Raw genomic sequence first — 11847 nt, 5'->3', positions numbered from 1 at the left:
GGCAATAGGGTGAGAAATTGGTCTATAAGCATCTGTGCTACCATAATCTCTAGCCTCTCTTTTTATAGCACTTAAGGCTCACACTGCACTGTCCTGATCCATTTGCTTGCCTGCCTGCCTTCAACTCTTAAATTGTGAGCTCTTAGAGGAAAGGGACTGGATTTCTTTTTTCTTTTCTTTTCTTTTCTATTATCTCAATATCTGTAGCCCTTACAGACATAGGCCTGCCATATAAAAGGTAGTCAAAAAATATTTGATAATTGAGTGAATGAATGAATGAATGAAATTTCTTCAAATCAACCTGCCGCTCTTGCTCTCATGTTTTTTCATCACAACACTTTACGCTGAATAGGTTAAATCTATTGCTTACTTTCTCAATGACGTTTAGTTTCTGGATTCGCTTTCTATTGCAGCTGCAACAAATTATCACAAACTTAGCAACTTAAAAGGAAGCCCATTTATCATCTCACAGTTCTGGAGTTCAGAAGCCTGGTGGGGCTCAGAGGAGTCCTCTGCCTTGGGGCTCCCAAGGCCAAAACCCAGGTGTTGGCCAAGCGCTCATCTGATGAGGCGAGGGAGGATCCATTTCCTCGTGGCTATTGGATTGAGGGCCCTGCTCACTTGCTGGCTACCTGCCAGGACCCACTCTCTGCTCATGGATGCTGCCCCCCACCACCAAACACATACACCCCCCCCATCTTTAAAGCTGCAGAAACGAGTCTGAGTCCTCACCCTTCAATTCTCTCTAGGTTTCCAAACCTGCCCTTTAAAACTCGAGTGATTAGATCAGGCCCATCTGGATAATCTCCATGTCTTAAGGTCAACTGACTTGGGACTTTAATTACAGCAGAGAAATCCCTTCACAGCACTACCTAGATTAGTGTCTGATTAAATAACCAGGGGACTGGAATCATGGGATGGGGTGGGGCAAGGTGGGGGGTGGGGCGAAGAATCTAAAAATTTCTGTTTCTCCTGGCTTCTAACTTAACCTAGCTGTACCTTCCTTCCCCTTTATAAAACACGAATTATCCTTAACTCATTTATTGCTAAAGGAATTAAATACCATAATCCATATAATATGCTTAGCACAGATCCTAGACTGTAGTTGAAATTGACAGTGTATTCATTTTGTAATGTACAACATGCTTAATGTAATTAACACTGCTGTACGTTATATATGAAGCTGTTAAGACAGTAAATCCCCAGTTCTCATCACGAGGAAAATATATTTTCTTTTTCTTTTATCTTGCCTCTGTGGGAGATGATGGATGTTCACTAGACTATAATTGTTTCATGATGTACATAAGTCAAATCATATGCTGTACAGCTTAAACTTACCATGCATAATGTCAATTATATCTCAATAAAGCTGGAAGAAAATATACATATTCATTTCATACAAACATATACTCATTTACACAAATGTCTGCATTGTTTTTCTATGATTCTAGGAACTTATCACAAAATGTGTGCAAGAATAAACTTGCCTCTTTTTAATAATTAAAGTTGAGTTTGCTCTCTGAAAAATCTATATTTTGCATGAAAAATAATTTTCCATATAAATTTACATGTGGTGTTTGACATTTCATTTTTGACATATCTGCAAACTTCGAATAAAGTCTCCTAGGCATAATGAAAAAAAGTCAAATAATCTTTACATGCTTTACCATCAGTTAACAGATTTTCTGGGAAGCTTCACTGCTCCAATTAATTTTTATTATTTCCTACCTTCATTATAAAGAAACTAGTGTTGTGGTATGCATTTTCTTTATACCAGGAACTAATTTGAACCAATTTAATCTTTTTAATACCTCCCTAATTTACTAAAGAATCTTCCTGTGTCTTTGATGTGGGAAGACAAATGACCAACAGCTGTTCTCACCAGAGACTTCCTAACCTCTGACTTGGGCCAAGTGAGTTAATCTATAAAACGGTTGACTTTCTGATGGCTAGGCTGAGGGCTTTTAATAGGTAAAACACTTATAAAAGAATGAATTGGATATTTCTGTCTCCATAAAATGACTTCGTTTTCTTATCAGGCCCTTGGCTCCCTAATGACTCTGTCTGTCTTTCACATGAAATGAGACGGCAGATTTTCAACAAGATAACTGTGGTTTTCAGTTATTCCCAGTGTTCTTCCAAATTCTGTTTTATGAAATGAGTTTTTCAATCATGAACGATTCATCTATTTATATATTAACAGTGACAAATTAATTTAAATCTATATTTATGTAAAAATATTCAAGCTAATTCAGGACAAAATTTCTAATAACTCACCTGGAATTCCTTTTTCCTTTTCTTGTTTTTGTTTTGTTATATTGTAGTTTTTTAATTGAAATATAGTGAATTTACAATATGTTGTTTTCTGGTATACAGCATAGCCACTCAGTTATACGTGTGTGTGTATATATATGTATATTCCTGTTCATATTCTTTTTCATTATAGGCTATTACAAGGTATTGACTATAGTTCCCTGTGCTGTACAGTAGAACCTTGCTGTTTATTGTTTTGTTTTGTTTTTAGAAAGGACGTTTGGTCTACTTACATTTGTACAGTTTTGAAAAGAATCTTCCATTATTTCATTTGGTCCTCACCACAGCCCCTTTGAGAGGTCAGATGACTGTCATTATCCCCTTTTCAGTGAGGAAATGGGCTTGGAGAGGATAATTAACTTCGTTATTTTCATGTTAGCTGGTAAGAAGCTGAGCCCCATCCTCTGATTTTCATCCCGTGTTCTTTCCTTGATGCAGCAATTATATTTGAAACATCTCTCAGCTGACAGACTCCCCTTTAGATGTAGATTATTTACCCACATATTAAGCTTTTCCGATTTGTTTTAATGCACCCTGTTCTAGAAAGCATAAAAAGGTAGGATCCATACTACAGAAAACCTAAGATTTTGTGTATAAATGTAAAATTGAAAAATTCTATGTGTGATATATGTTATAATTAAAAATGCACCCATTATTATTATTATCTTCCCTTGGTAAATTACAATAACTATTCTTTAAATCCTCTACTATGTTTTAATTCCAATTTTAAAAAATTCTAATTTTGAAAGCCTAATTTTTCACCCAAAGTCCAGAAAGCTATCTTGGCTACAAAGTATCATGTTGTTTGGGAAGTTGATAAAAGGTAGAGTGTGACTATATAATTTATCATCCAAATAAGGACATTTTGAGAGTGAGAGAAATACTATTAATAATTATTCTGGAAAAAGATGGACAACCAGGTTGGGCAAGGAAACCAGGATATATGGTTACCCTAATAACAACCCACCTAACCCCCTGACCTCAAAGATTTTTAGTTTCTTTAGTGGTAGCAACCTTTATCTTCATTAACACACGCCCTGGACTTTGTCTTCACCCAAAACTGCCTCATTCCAAAATATGAGTTTTTCAAAATTTTGCTTTCCTCCTTCCCTTCCTACTGCCTCCCTATCACTGATTCTACCTTTTGTCCTCCAGTTTCTGGACCACCTCCGTTCTCACGACCCATCCAGCAGACTGCATGCAGGCTCATTTGTCTCCGACAGAGACATTCCCTATGGGTACCCATTTCAGTGAAGCTCTCACTGGAAGCCTGGATCTCTTCTACACTGTGTGCTTCCAATGAACCCAACCTTTCAGCTCTTTATCCTGAGTATTTCATATTGTCTCCTCCCTTCCTATCACCAGGCTGCTGGGCATAGCTGAAGACAGTCACAAAACCCAGCAGGTTTGTTTTGTTTTTCGTTTTTCAGATTCATCCTCTCTGTTAGCAACTGGCCCCTCTCCTCTATTGAACATTCATCTTCTCATCCATCATTAATTAAGGTGTGTTCTTCCATGCGCCTCAGAAATAAATCAGACTATCTGCCTCCTAGGAGGATACAAATAATAGGACAGGTAGTCATGGCTACAAAAAGTGCAATTAAGAATTACAGATATAAAGATAGCAATATGTTGGGTTAGAAATAAAGAACATAAATAAAGAACAAGATGGAACGAGCCAGAAAATGTTTCACAGAGGACTTGAAAGGACTTGAAAGGTGAATAGGCAGTCTTGAGTGGCAAGGAAACGGGATGAAAGAATATTCCAGGCAGAAAGAGCATCATGATCAAAGGCAAGAAGATGTGAAATAGCCTAACGTCCTTGGAGGATGGCACATATGTCTGAAGAGTTGAATTGTGGGCTTCAGATGAGGCTGGAGGAATTTCATGCCGTGATAAGAAATGTGATCATTATACAGAGACAGTGGGGGCCATTGACTAAACAGGAGCCTGGTGTGGTCAGCTTTATGGTGCAGGACTATCACTTTGGAGTGAAGTGGAGGCTAAACAGGAAGGATGCTAGACATGAGCCTGCGGTAGCCAGTGAAGTGACTAATGCAGATGTTTAGGGGAGAGATGCTGTGTCTGCATTAGGGTCCTAACCACAAGGTGGGTGGGGAGAAAAAAGATAAGTGAACAGTTAAAGATGGAGAGATGTGCGTTTTGGATTAGCTGCTAGTGAGGACTAAGTTAGGAGACTCGATGCCCCGCCTAGGATGTGACGTGGGTTGCTGGATGGGAGAACAAGTCAACAGATGTAAGAAACACAGGAGAAGTAACACATTTATGGAAAGAATAATGGATAGTTTTATAGACACATTAGATGCCTATATAGTGAACATTGTACTGAGTTGCCCAGATTCCCCTTCAAGGTTGAAGCACTCACCCTCTGCACTGCTGGAAATGAGCAGCTTCTTGCCCAAGTCCAGCCCCCGCTAGGGGAAGCCTGCATTCAGTGCTGGTCAGTGCCCAGCCCCTTCACCCCACCTGGGGACAACACTGAAGGACCATCCCTGCGAAGTTGTCCAAGGCTTTCTGATTACAGCTTAACTTCTACTTCCCTGGAAAATACTTCCTTCTTCTTCCTTCTAAAGATACTGCTCCCAAGAGCGTTTCCTAATGAATGGGTACATGTAAATACTTAGTGGGATTTTTCAGGGACCCCAACCTACAACCGTGCTTTAAGCTGACTGAAGTGGAAACGTCCAATAGCAATGGAGCCCAGAAAAGATGACTGTATTTAGGTGAAGATGATGACTGAGATGGTTGGACTGAATGAGCTCACTGAAGGAGACACACCCAGTGAGGAAGTAGGAGGATCAGAGAACCTGGAGGTGGAACAACTGTGAAATACATTGTTAGGAGGAAAAAAAAAAAAAAAACTAATGAAGAAGACTGAGGAACAATGCCCAGGGGAGTAACAGAATTAAGAGAGGGTGCTATTTGGGAAGACAAAGGAGGAAAGGAGTGGTCCACAGCCTTAGATGCAAGAGAGAAAGAGCAAATAAAATGAAGCCTTGTGAAGAATCCAGTGATAGTAACAGTAGGGGACCAGTTGGCACTTGGATGGAGCCATTTATACAGTGGGAAGGGCAAACCAGTCTACGCTGGCTGCAGCGGGTTCATGATCTAAGAGCCAGCTCAGTTACAGGGAGGAGAGCACTAGGGCCATAACTAAAAAGGAAGACAGCACCGGGATGTGGGCAGGGATCTATACGCGTGTGTTTGTTTTAGTGCAGTTGACCTTCACCTTCCCCAAGAAACTGTCCCTCATCCCTCTGCTGACAGTGGTTGCTCCCTCCTCTGACTCTCAAGATTTCACCTGACCTTTTCTCATGTCTTTGTCATTTTCTTTCTTGTGTAATATCCATGAACATTGCTTTCATATACTTTATTAGTCTTTAATTCTTCTTGGGAAAAATTCATGAAGAAATTATCTTTAAATAGTTAAATCTCTCTTGAATGCCTTGTACGGTAGTGCCCAATAGTGGGTGTCTAATTAATACTTTCAAGAAAAGATATTAAGTAATTCAAACAAGAAGAGAAGGTAGATGTTTTGAGTCACGGAGGTGCCCTCCGTTCTCACTAAGACCTTATTTTGAGGAAAAGTTGGAGAAATAGAAAAAAGAAATTATTGTCATTTGCAGACAAAATAAGCTTATGGAACCAAGAGCCAGTAATGTTGAGAGGCAGGCAGGCTTGAGAAAGTTGCCTATAAACTAAACTAGCTCTTTGGGGCAGAAATAAGACATCTATTTAAGAATGCCAATTAGCCCCCTTAAGGTGCCAATGGAAGCAATGATATGAAATATACTGAAGTATTTCACACCTTGGTATCCAACAGTATTAAGTTGTGAAGATGTTTGATTAGTAAATATATCTTCTAATGAACTAACATCTGAGAATGAATCCAATGAATCCAAGTGGGTTTGATTTATTTTAATTTCCCTAAACCATACCAATTCTCTAGTATAGGTTTTTGGTTAGTAAAATTATAGGGTGGGACTCAGAAAATAATTGTACCTTTAGCATTCAGTCCAGCCTTTTAATATTTCCTTTGAAAGCAAATGCCAAATGACTGGATGGAAGAAAACAGAGGAAGGAGAAAACCTATACTCAGTTTCTGAAATCTGAGTGAATGAACCAGAGCAACATTAAATCAGCAGTACTTCTGTTGTTTCACTAAAGAATCTTTTCAACTGCTTTATCACACACACACACATGCACACACATACACACACACACAACCCACACTCTTCAGGGAAATTAAAATTTTCTGTAGGTGAGTTTTCTTACTCATTTTCCTGCTAATGAGAATAAATTTAGGATGATCTTCTAAAATTCGGAGTATTTCATGCAGAGTTATTTTATTGATGTTCAAGTTCCCTTCCAGATTTGATCCTTCTGAGAAAAACCAAAATTTTTAAACCCAATGAAACATATATATCTCTCAGCCAAAATGGAAAAATGGAAAAAAGCACTTTTTTTTTACATTTAGTAATTCTCTTACTTGTAATTCTCTTATCCCTTTTCCTAGAGGGTATCGTTGATTTCAGAATCAAAACAGTACTTCTAACTGATGAAACAAAAGAATGATATTTGAAGTAATCAGTTGTGACAAGCCACAGATGATAATTTAGACAGTTAGGATGTAGAAAAAAAAATCAACTAGTAAAAAAAGAATACCTAGAGATACACAATTGGAGATGCGATTTTCAGATAGCATGAACTATTTTTCCAAATATTTTTAGAAAATTTAAAAATTTCCTCACATATAAACTAGAGCCATTTTGAGAATTAGCAACTTAAACCAAGATTCATAATATTAATTTTATGTGATTTAAAGAACACTAAAAAAATCAGAAATGATTAATAGTTATATTTTTGGTCTTAGGGAAAAATTAACACTCGAAATTTATTTTAATTAAAACATTTATGAAGAGTGTAAAGCTTGGAATGCATAAAATCTAGCTGTAAGATATAGCTTCATATCACAAAGCATGAAATATGTAAAAGCATTTAGCAAATTCCAGAAAGAAAATCTGAGAGATAGGCATATGAAAAGACATTACTGTCATAAATTAGGGGATCAATAGTTATTTTGAAGACGTATTATCAGCCTCTCTGTCAAGACACCCATTTGTGTGGGTTGGGTTCAGATTTAGGCTGAAGAAAATCACCCATCACCTCCATTTTCCTCTCCCCAGATGCTGAACATCTGATATTAAAACTACATGACCATCAGTGATCAGCAAGCCCTGATTAACTACAGAGCCCCTCTAAAGTTCAAGACCTATCCAATTTGAGAACAGGTGTCTGTCACTGCATCACATGGGCAACAAATGAAAACTACCTGTAAACACGTGAAGGAATATGCCTTACAACCAACTGTAATTCACAGCCCTATAGAAATTAGATCATGAAGGGGCACTCTGAGGAAGATGAGGATGGAAAGGGACAAGGGACCCTTCCAGGAGAGACGGCCTTATGGTGGACCTCCTCTGGGTGCAAAAATTTCTATGTTACCATATGAATAGGAATCAAGAAGGACGTGCTGCTTCAGAAGAGTTGGAGGCACAACAGATGGTCCCTGGAATCCACCAGTGAGGTGTGTCTCTACTCTTACCTGAAGAATTTTGTTCTTCCTCTGGCTTGACCCCACACTCTAACCGTAATGAGTTGAGTTGAATGCTGAACTCAGTGTTTCCTAAACTGCTCAGAATAGCGTTACTCTGAGATATTAATATGTATACTATGAAAACAATGTTCACTGATCAAATAGTTTGGGAAACAACAAATATTATATTTCTTCTTACAGCTTTACAATGCTCAGTTTCACATTAAAGACACTGAGGAATTCTCAAGTTAAGAAATGTATAGCTTTTTTTAACACAGCATTTTCCAAATAAGTTTTACCCCAAGAACATTTCTACAGTATAGTATACTTTAGTGCAGTATGTACACTTTCTATAGTTTACACAAGGTGGGAAATTCTGACTCCAGTTCTTTTAATAAGGACATTTAATTTTAAGTTGATTATTACAACTCATAGATTTCATATTACTTTTTCAGTCTAATTCTGTGCCATTAGCTACTTTAAAGCTTTTAAGAACATACTTAATCAAATTCTTCACATTATCAACTCCAAGAATAAAAAATGTCCCCCTATTCTTCTCCTCCATCCTTATATTTGAAGTTGTAATATGTGATTCTAGACCCATTTCATCTTACCGGTAATTTTCCTATGAGGATTCATCTTCTACTTCAGTAAATGTTACTCTTTTGCACTTGTGCATATCTTTTTGCTTGCTTGGATGAGAAATGAACATTTTATGGTAACTTGCTCCCAGGAAGAAAATGTATGGCCAACAATAAAGAAGCTAAACCAGACTTGTGAAAGTTTGGGGAATTCAGAGAGACATCAGGGAATGAAGCTTGGACTTTGTCGAAATGCCTCTACTCAAGTTTCTGGACAGTTAGTACTAGGAAATGAGAGGAGGAAGAGGCTGGAAAACCTGGTGGTGGTGGCCAAGGGGGTGAAGGGATTTTCGACTCAAATGTCACCTCTTCAAGTGAAGAAGTGTGAGCAAAAGTATATCTCCTCATCCGCAGCACGCAAAGGCTTGTCAGTGGGTTCATGCTGAGCATAGAGGCCGTGCTTAGAAACTCCTGTTGGGAATGCCTTCCATGCTTACCCCATTGCACGTCAAAACTCAGTCAACATGCTGCTGACACTTCTAGGTAAGCCGCTCACCCCTTTCCCCATCCCGGGTTACACAAGACTCAACAAAACCTATGCATTCTCAGATAAATTTCCACCAAAGCTGGGCACCACAGAGAGGTGGCCAGAGCTATCACAAAAGGAATGACCAAATTACCCTGTTCCCAGACTCACACTTCCAGTTCTTGGGGAAAAATTCTTTACTGTATCCAGATAGTTTTCTATGGGGAAGGAGACATGCTTGTGCTGGGAAGCCACCTCAGGGCAGAGACCATCCCACCTAGGTGTAAAGACTACAGGTCACCATTGCTCATGGGAAGGGGTGGCAGCGGGGGGTGGAATATGGGAGAAAATTTTCTCTCCTGGTTTGTGAAGACTTCCCGGGGGGGGGGGAGAATGGGGCAAGGTAATTTATTCATATATCAATTTTTTTTTAATTAACACACTTCATTTTTTATATTGGAAATTTTCTGTTAATCTGATGGAATCTGCTTAATGATTGGACAGTAATTTATGATTCAGCCTAAAGGGCCTAAGCCAGAGCTGGCATTCAGAGAACACGTGATAAATATCGTTGAATGATTTTCTAGACTCTTTCAAAGGCTACTTCTCAGAGAACCGTTAAAGTTTGGTGGCAACCTTACATTTTGTGAAACTGAGTTACCTCTGGGATTTGTGATCCACAGGACTCAAGTTTCACTCCTCAGGAAGACGATTAGTCCTCAGGCTCTGTTAGGAGCTTGTGCCAAATCAGGCTGTTACATCCAAATGGAGACGTGGTGAGGCACTTCCATACCCCACTCCACTCTGCTCTTGACATCATGTCAACACAAATCTTCCTGTATTCTTTCTTTAACTCAGTTAGTCCCTGGGCTGGCATCAGCATAACTGACCTAGAAATTATAGCTAACTGAATCAAGAAATGGTTTTAACAGGCTAGCCAGCATTTTTTAGTCTTTTTCTATTATGACCTTTTTATTACTGATATTTCACTCTCTCTTTTTTTTTTTTTTTTTTTTTTGTGGTGCAAAATGTCTCCTGAGATTCGGGTTCCTTTATTTTTTATACCATCTACACAAAGGAGTAACTCTTGCCAAGCAGAGAGTCAACATTTTTTAAATTGACGCATGCGCACTACATCTAAGGCTTCCTTATCTTTTTTTTAACATTTTTTTATTGATTTATAATCATTTTACAATGTGTCAAATTCCAGTGTTCAGCACAATTTTTCAGTCATTCACGGACATATACACACTCATTGTCACATTTTTTTCTCTGTGAGCTACCATAACATTTTGTGTATATTTCCCTGTGCTATACAGTGTAATCTTGTTTATCTATTCTACAATTTTGAAATCCCAGGCTATCCCAAAAATATGGAACGCTTCACGAATTTGCGTGTCATCCTTGCGCAGGGGCCATGCTAATCTTCTCTGTATCGTTCCAATTTTAGTATATGTGCTGCCTAAGTGAGCACTCACTCTCTTTATTCTATTTACCACCCTTTGTTGAAGCACTGAGGCCTGTGAGACTGCTATGAATCCCCTTTTCCTGCAAAGACCAGCCTTCCTAAAATGTCATCGTTCCTCACAATAACCTTCGAGGTCAGTTACTTAGCAATTTCATGTTCCAAGGAGAAAAGGGAGAGCCCAGGTCAAACACCCTTCCCCAGACTCATCAGGAGCACAGCTGGAGTGAGAACGCCTGTACTGATTCAGCTGGAAAACAATGCATCCCCCTGGCGGCGGTTGCTTCCAGGACCACTCAGAAGGTGTAATGCGGTGCTCTGGCTGTGGGCCTGTGTTTTATCTATAATAAATAACCATGCTTGTTCTTTTTAGGTAACCAACTATCTTGATCTTTCAGCTGAGCGATACACTAAGGTTTATATCAAGATTGAATCCAGGGCACTGCATGAAATGACAATAATAAAAAACTTTTTTTTTGTCCAGCAGCTTTCAGTCAGCATTAGTTGGAAAAACTCAAAAAGCACACTTCTTGCCATGTGTGGAGCTAAATAACCTGGTTAATAAACATGGAGACTGTTCTACTGGTGCATAAGCACCTTTGGCCAGAATCCCAACAAATCTTTGCAACTATCCAAGGTCAAGTTTTGTCAACACTGGGATGGAAGTCATCCAGAGAAAACCCCAGGTGTGGCAAGAGAGATGCGGATGATTCAGTAGTTGGCATTCTCCCTTCCGAGTCAGTAATTAACCCCAGCATGCTATTATCGGCATTCTGAAGACATCTGTAATTTGCATGGCTTAAAAATTAGATTCAGTAGAAACTATTGGTCATAATGATAGTTGAGAAAAAACAATGAACCTGGTTGTAACTACATGTCAGAATTAATTGGCTCCCTAAGTTCTGTCACGTTTTTCAGAATTTTCTGTAGAAAATTTTTTGCTTAATTTCTCTGTAAAATTATCATTTCCTTAGAAAAATTACTGTGGAAATGACAGCTGTGAGGTAGCATCTTGATAGTGTTGTGGGAATAGTTTTCTCATGCTGGAGAAGTAAGCTTGGGTTTCCCCTATAAAAGGAGGGAGGCCATGACTGAGTTGTTTGAGGTTGAGCAGTGAAGCTCCAGACACCCTTCTCTTCAGGAAAAGGTACATTTCTGAAGAAACAGTAGCTGAAATATTTATGCCTTTTTACCCCAGTGTTTTTCACTTAGGTTCACAATGTTGATACCTAAGTTATGTAATTATGCCTTCCTTTATTAAATCATAAATTCTTGACGTTTTGGACCAATAGTCACACCACTGCTCTTGTGCAAGGGATGAACACGGTGGCCATAGTGAGTTAAC

At 38.8% G+C, this 11847-nt stretch overlaps 1 non-coding gene across 1 annotated transcript; it reads right to left on the bottom strand.

Annotated features, from left to right (window-relative positions):
• Nucleotides 1-10404: 10404 nt before the first annotated feature.
• On the bottom strand, nucleotides 10405-10511 carry LOC116149682 (U6 spliceosomal RNA). Its single transcript, XR_004133324.1, has one exon. It is a non-coding gene; the product is annotated as a U6 spliceosomal RNA (small nuclear RNA).
• Nucleotides 10512-11847: the final 1336 nt, after the last annotated feature.

Source organism: Camelus dromedarius, chromosome 30 (assembly GCF_036321535.1).
Source record: "Camelus dromedarius isolate mCamDro1 chromosome 30, mCamDro1.pat, whole genome shotgun sequence".
Lineage (NCBI taxonomy): Eukaryota > Metazoa > Chordata > Mammalia > Artiodactyla > Camelidae > Camelus > Camelus dromedarius.
Note: the sequence above shows the minus strand (reverse complement) of the source record. Positions and strands in the feature narration are given on the sequence as shown.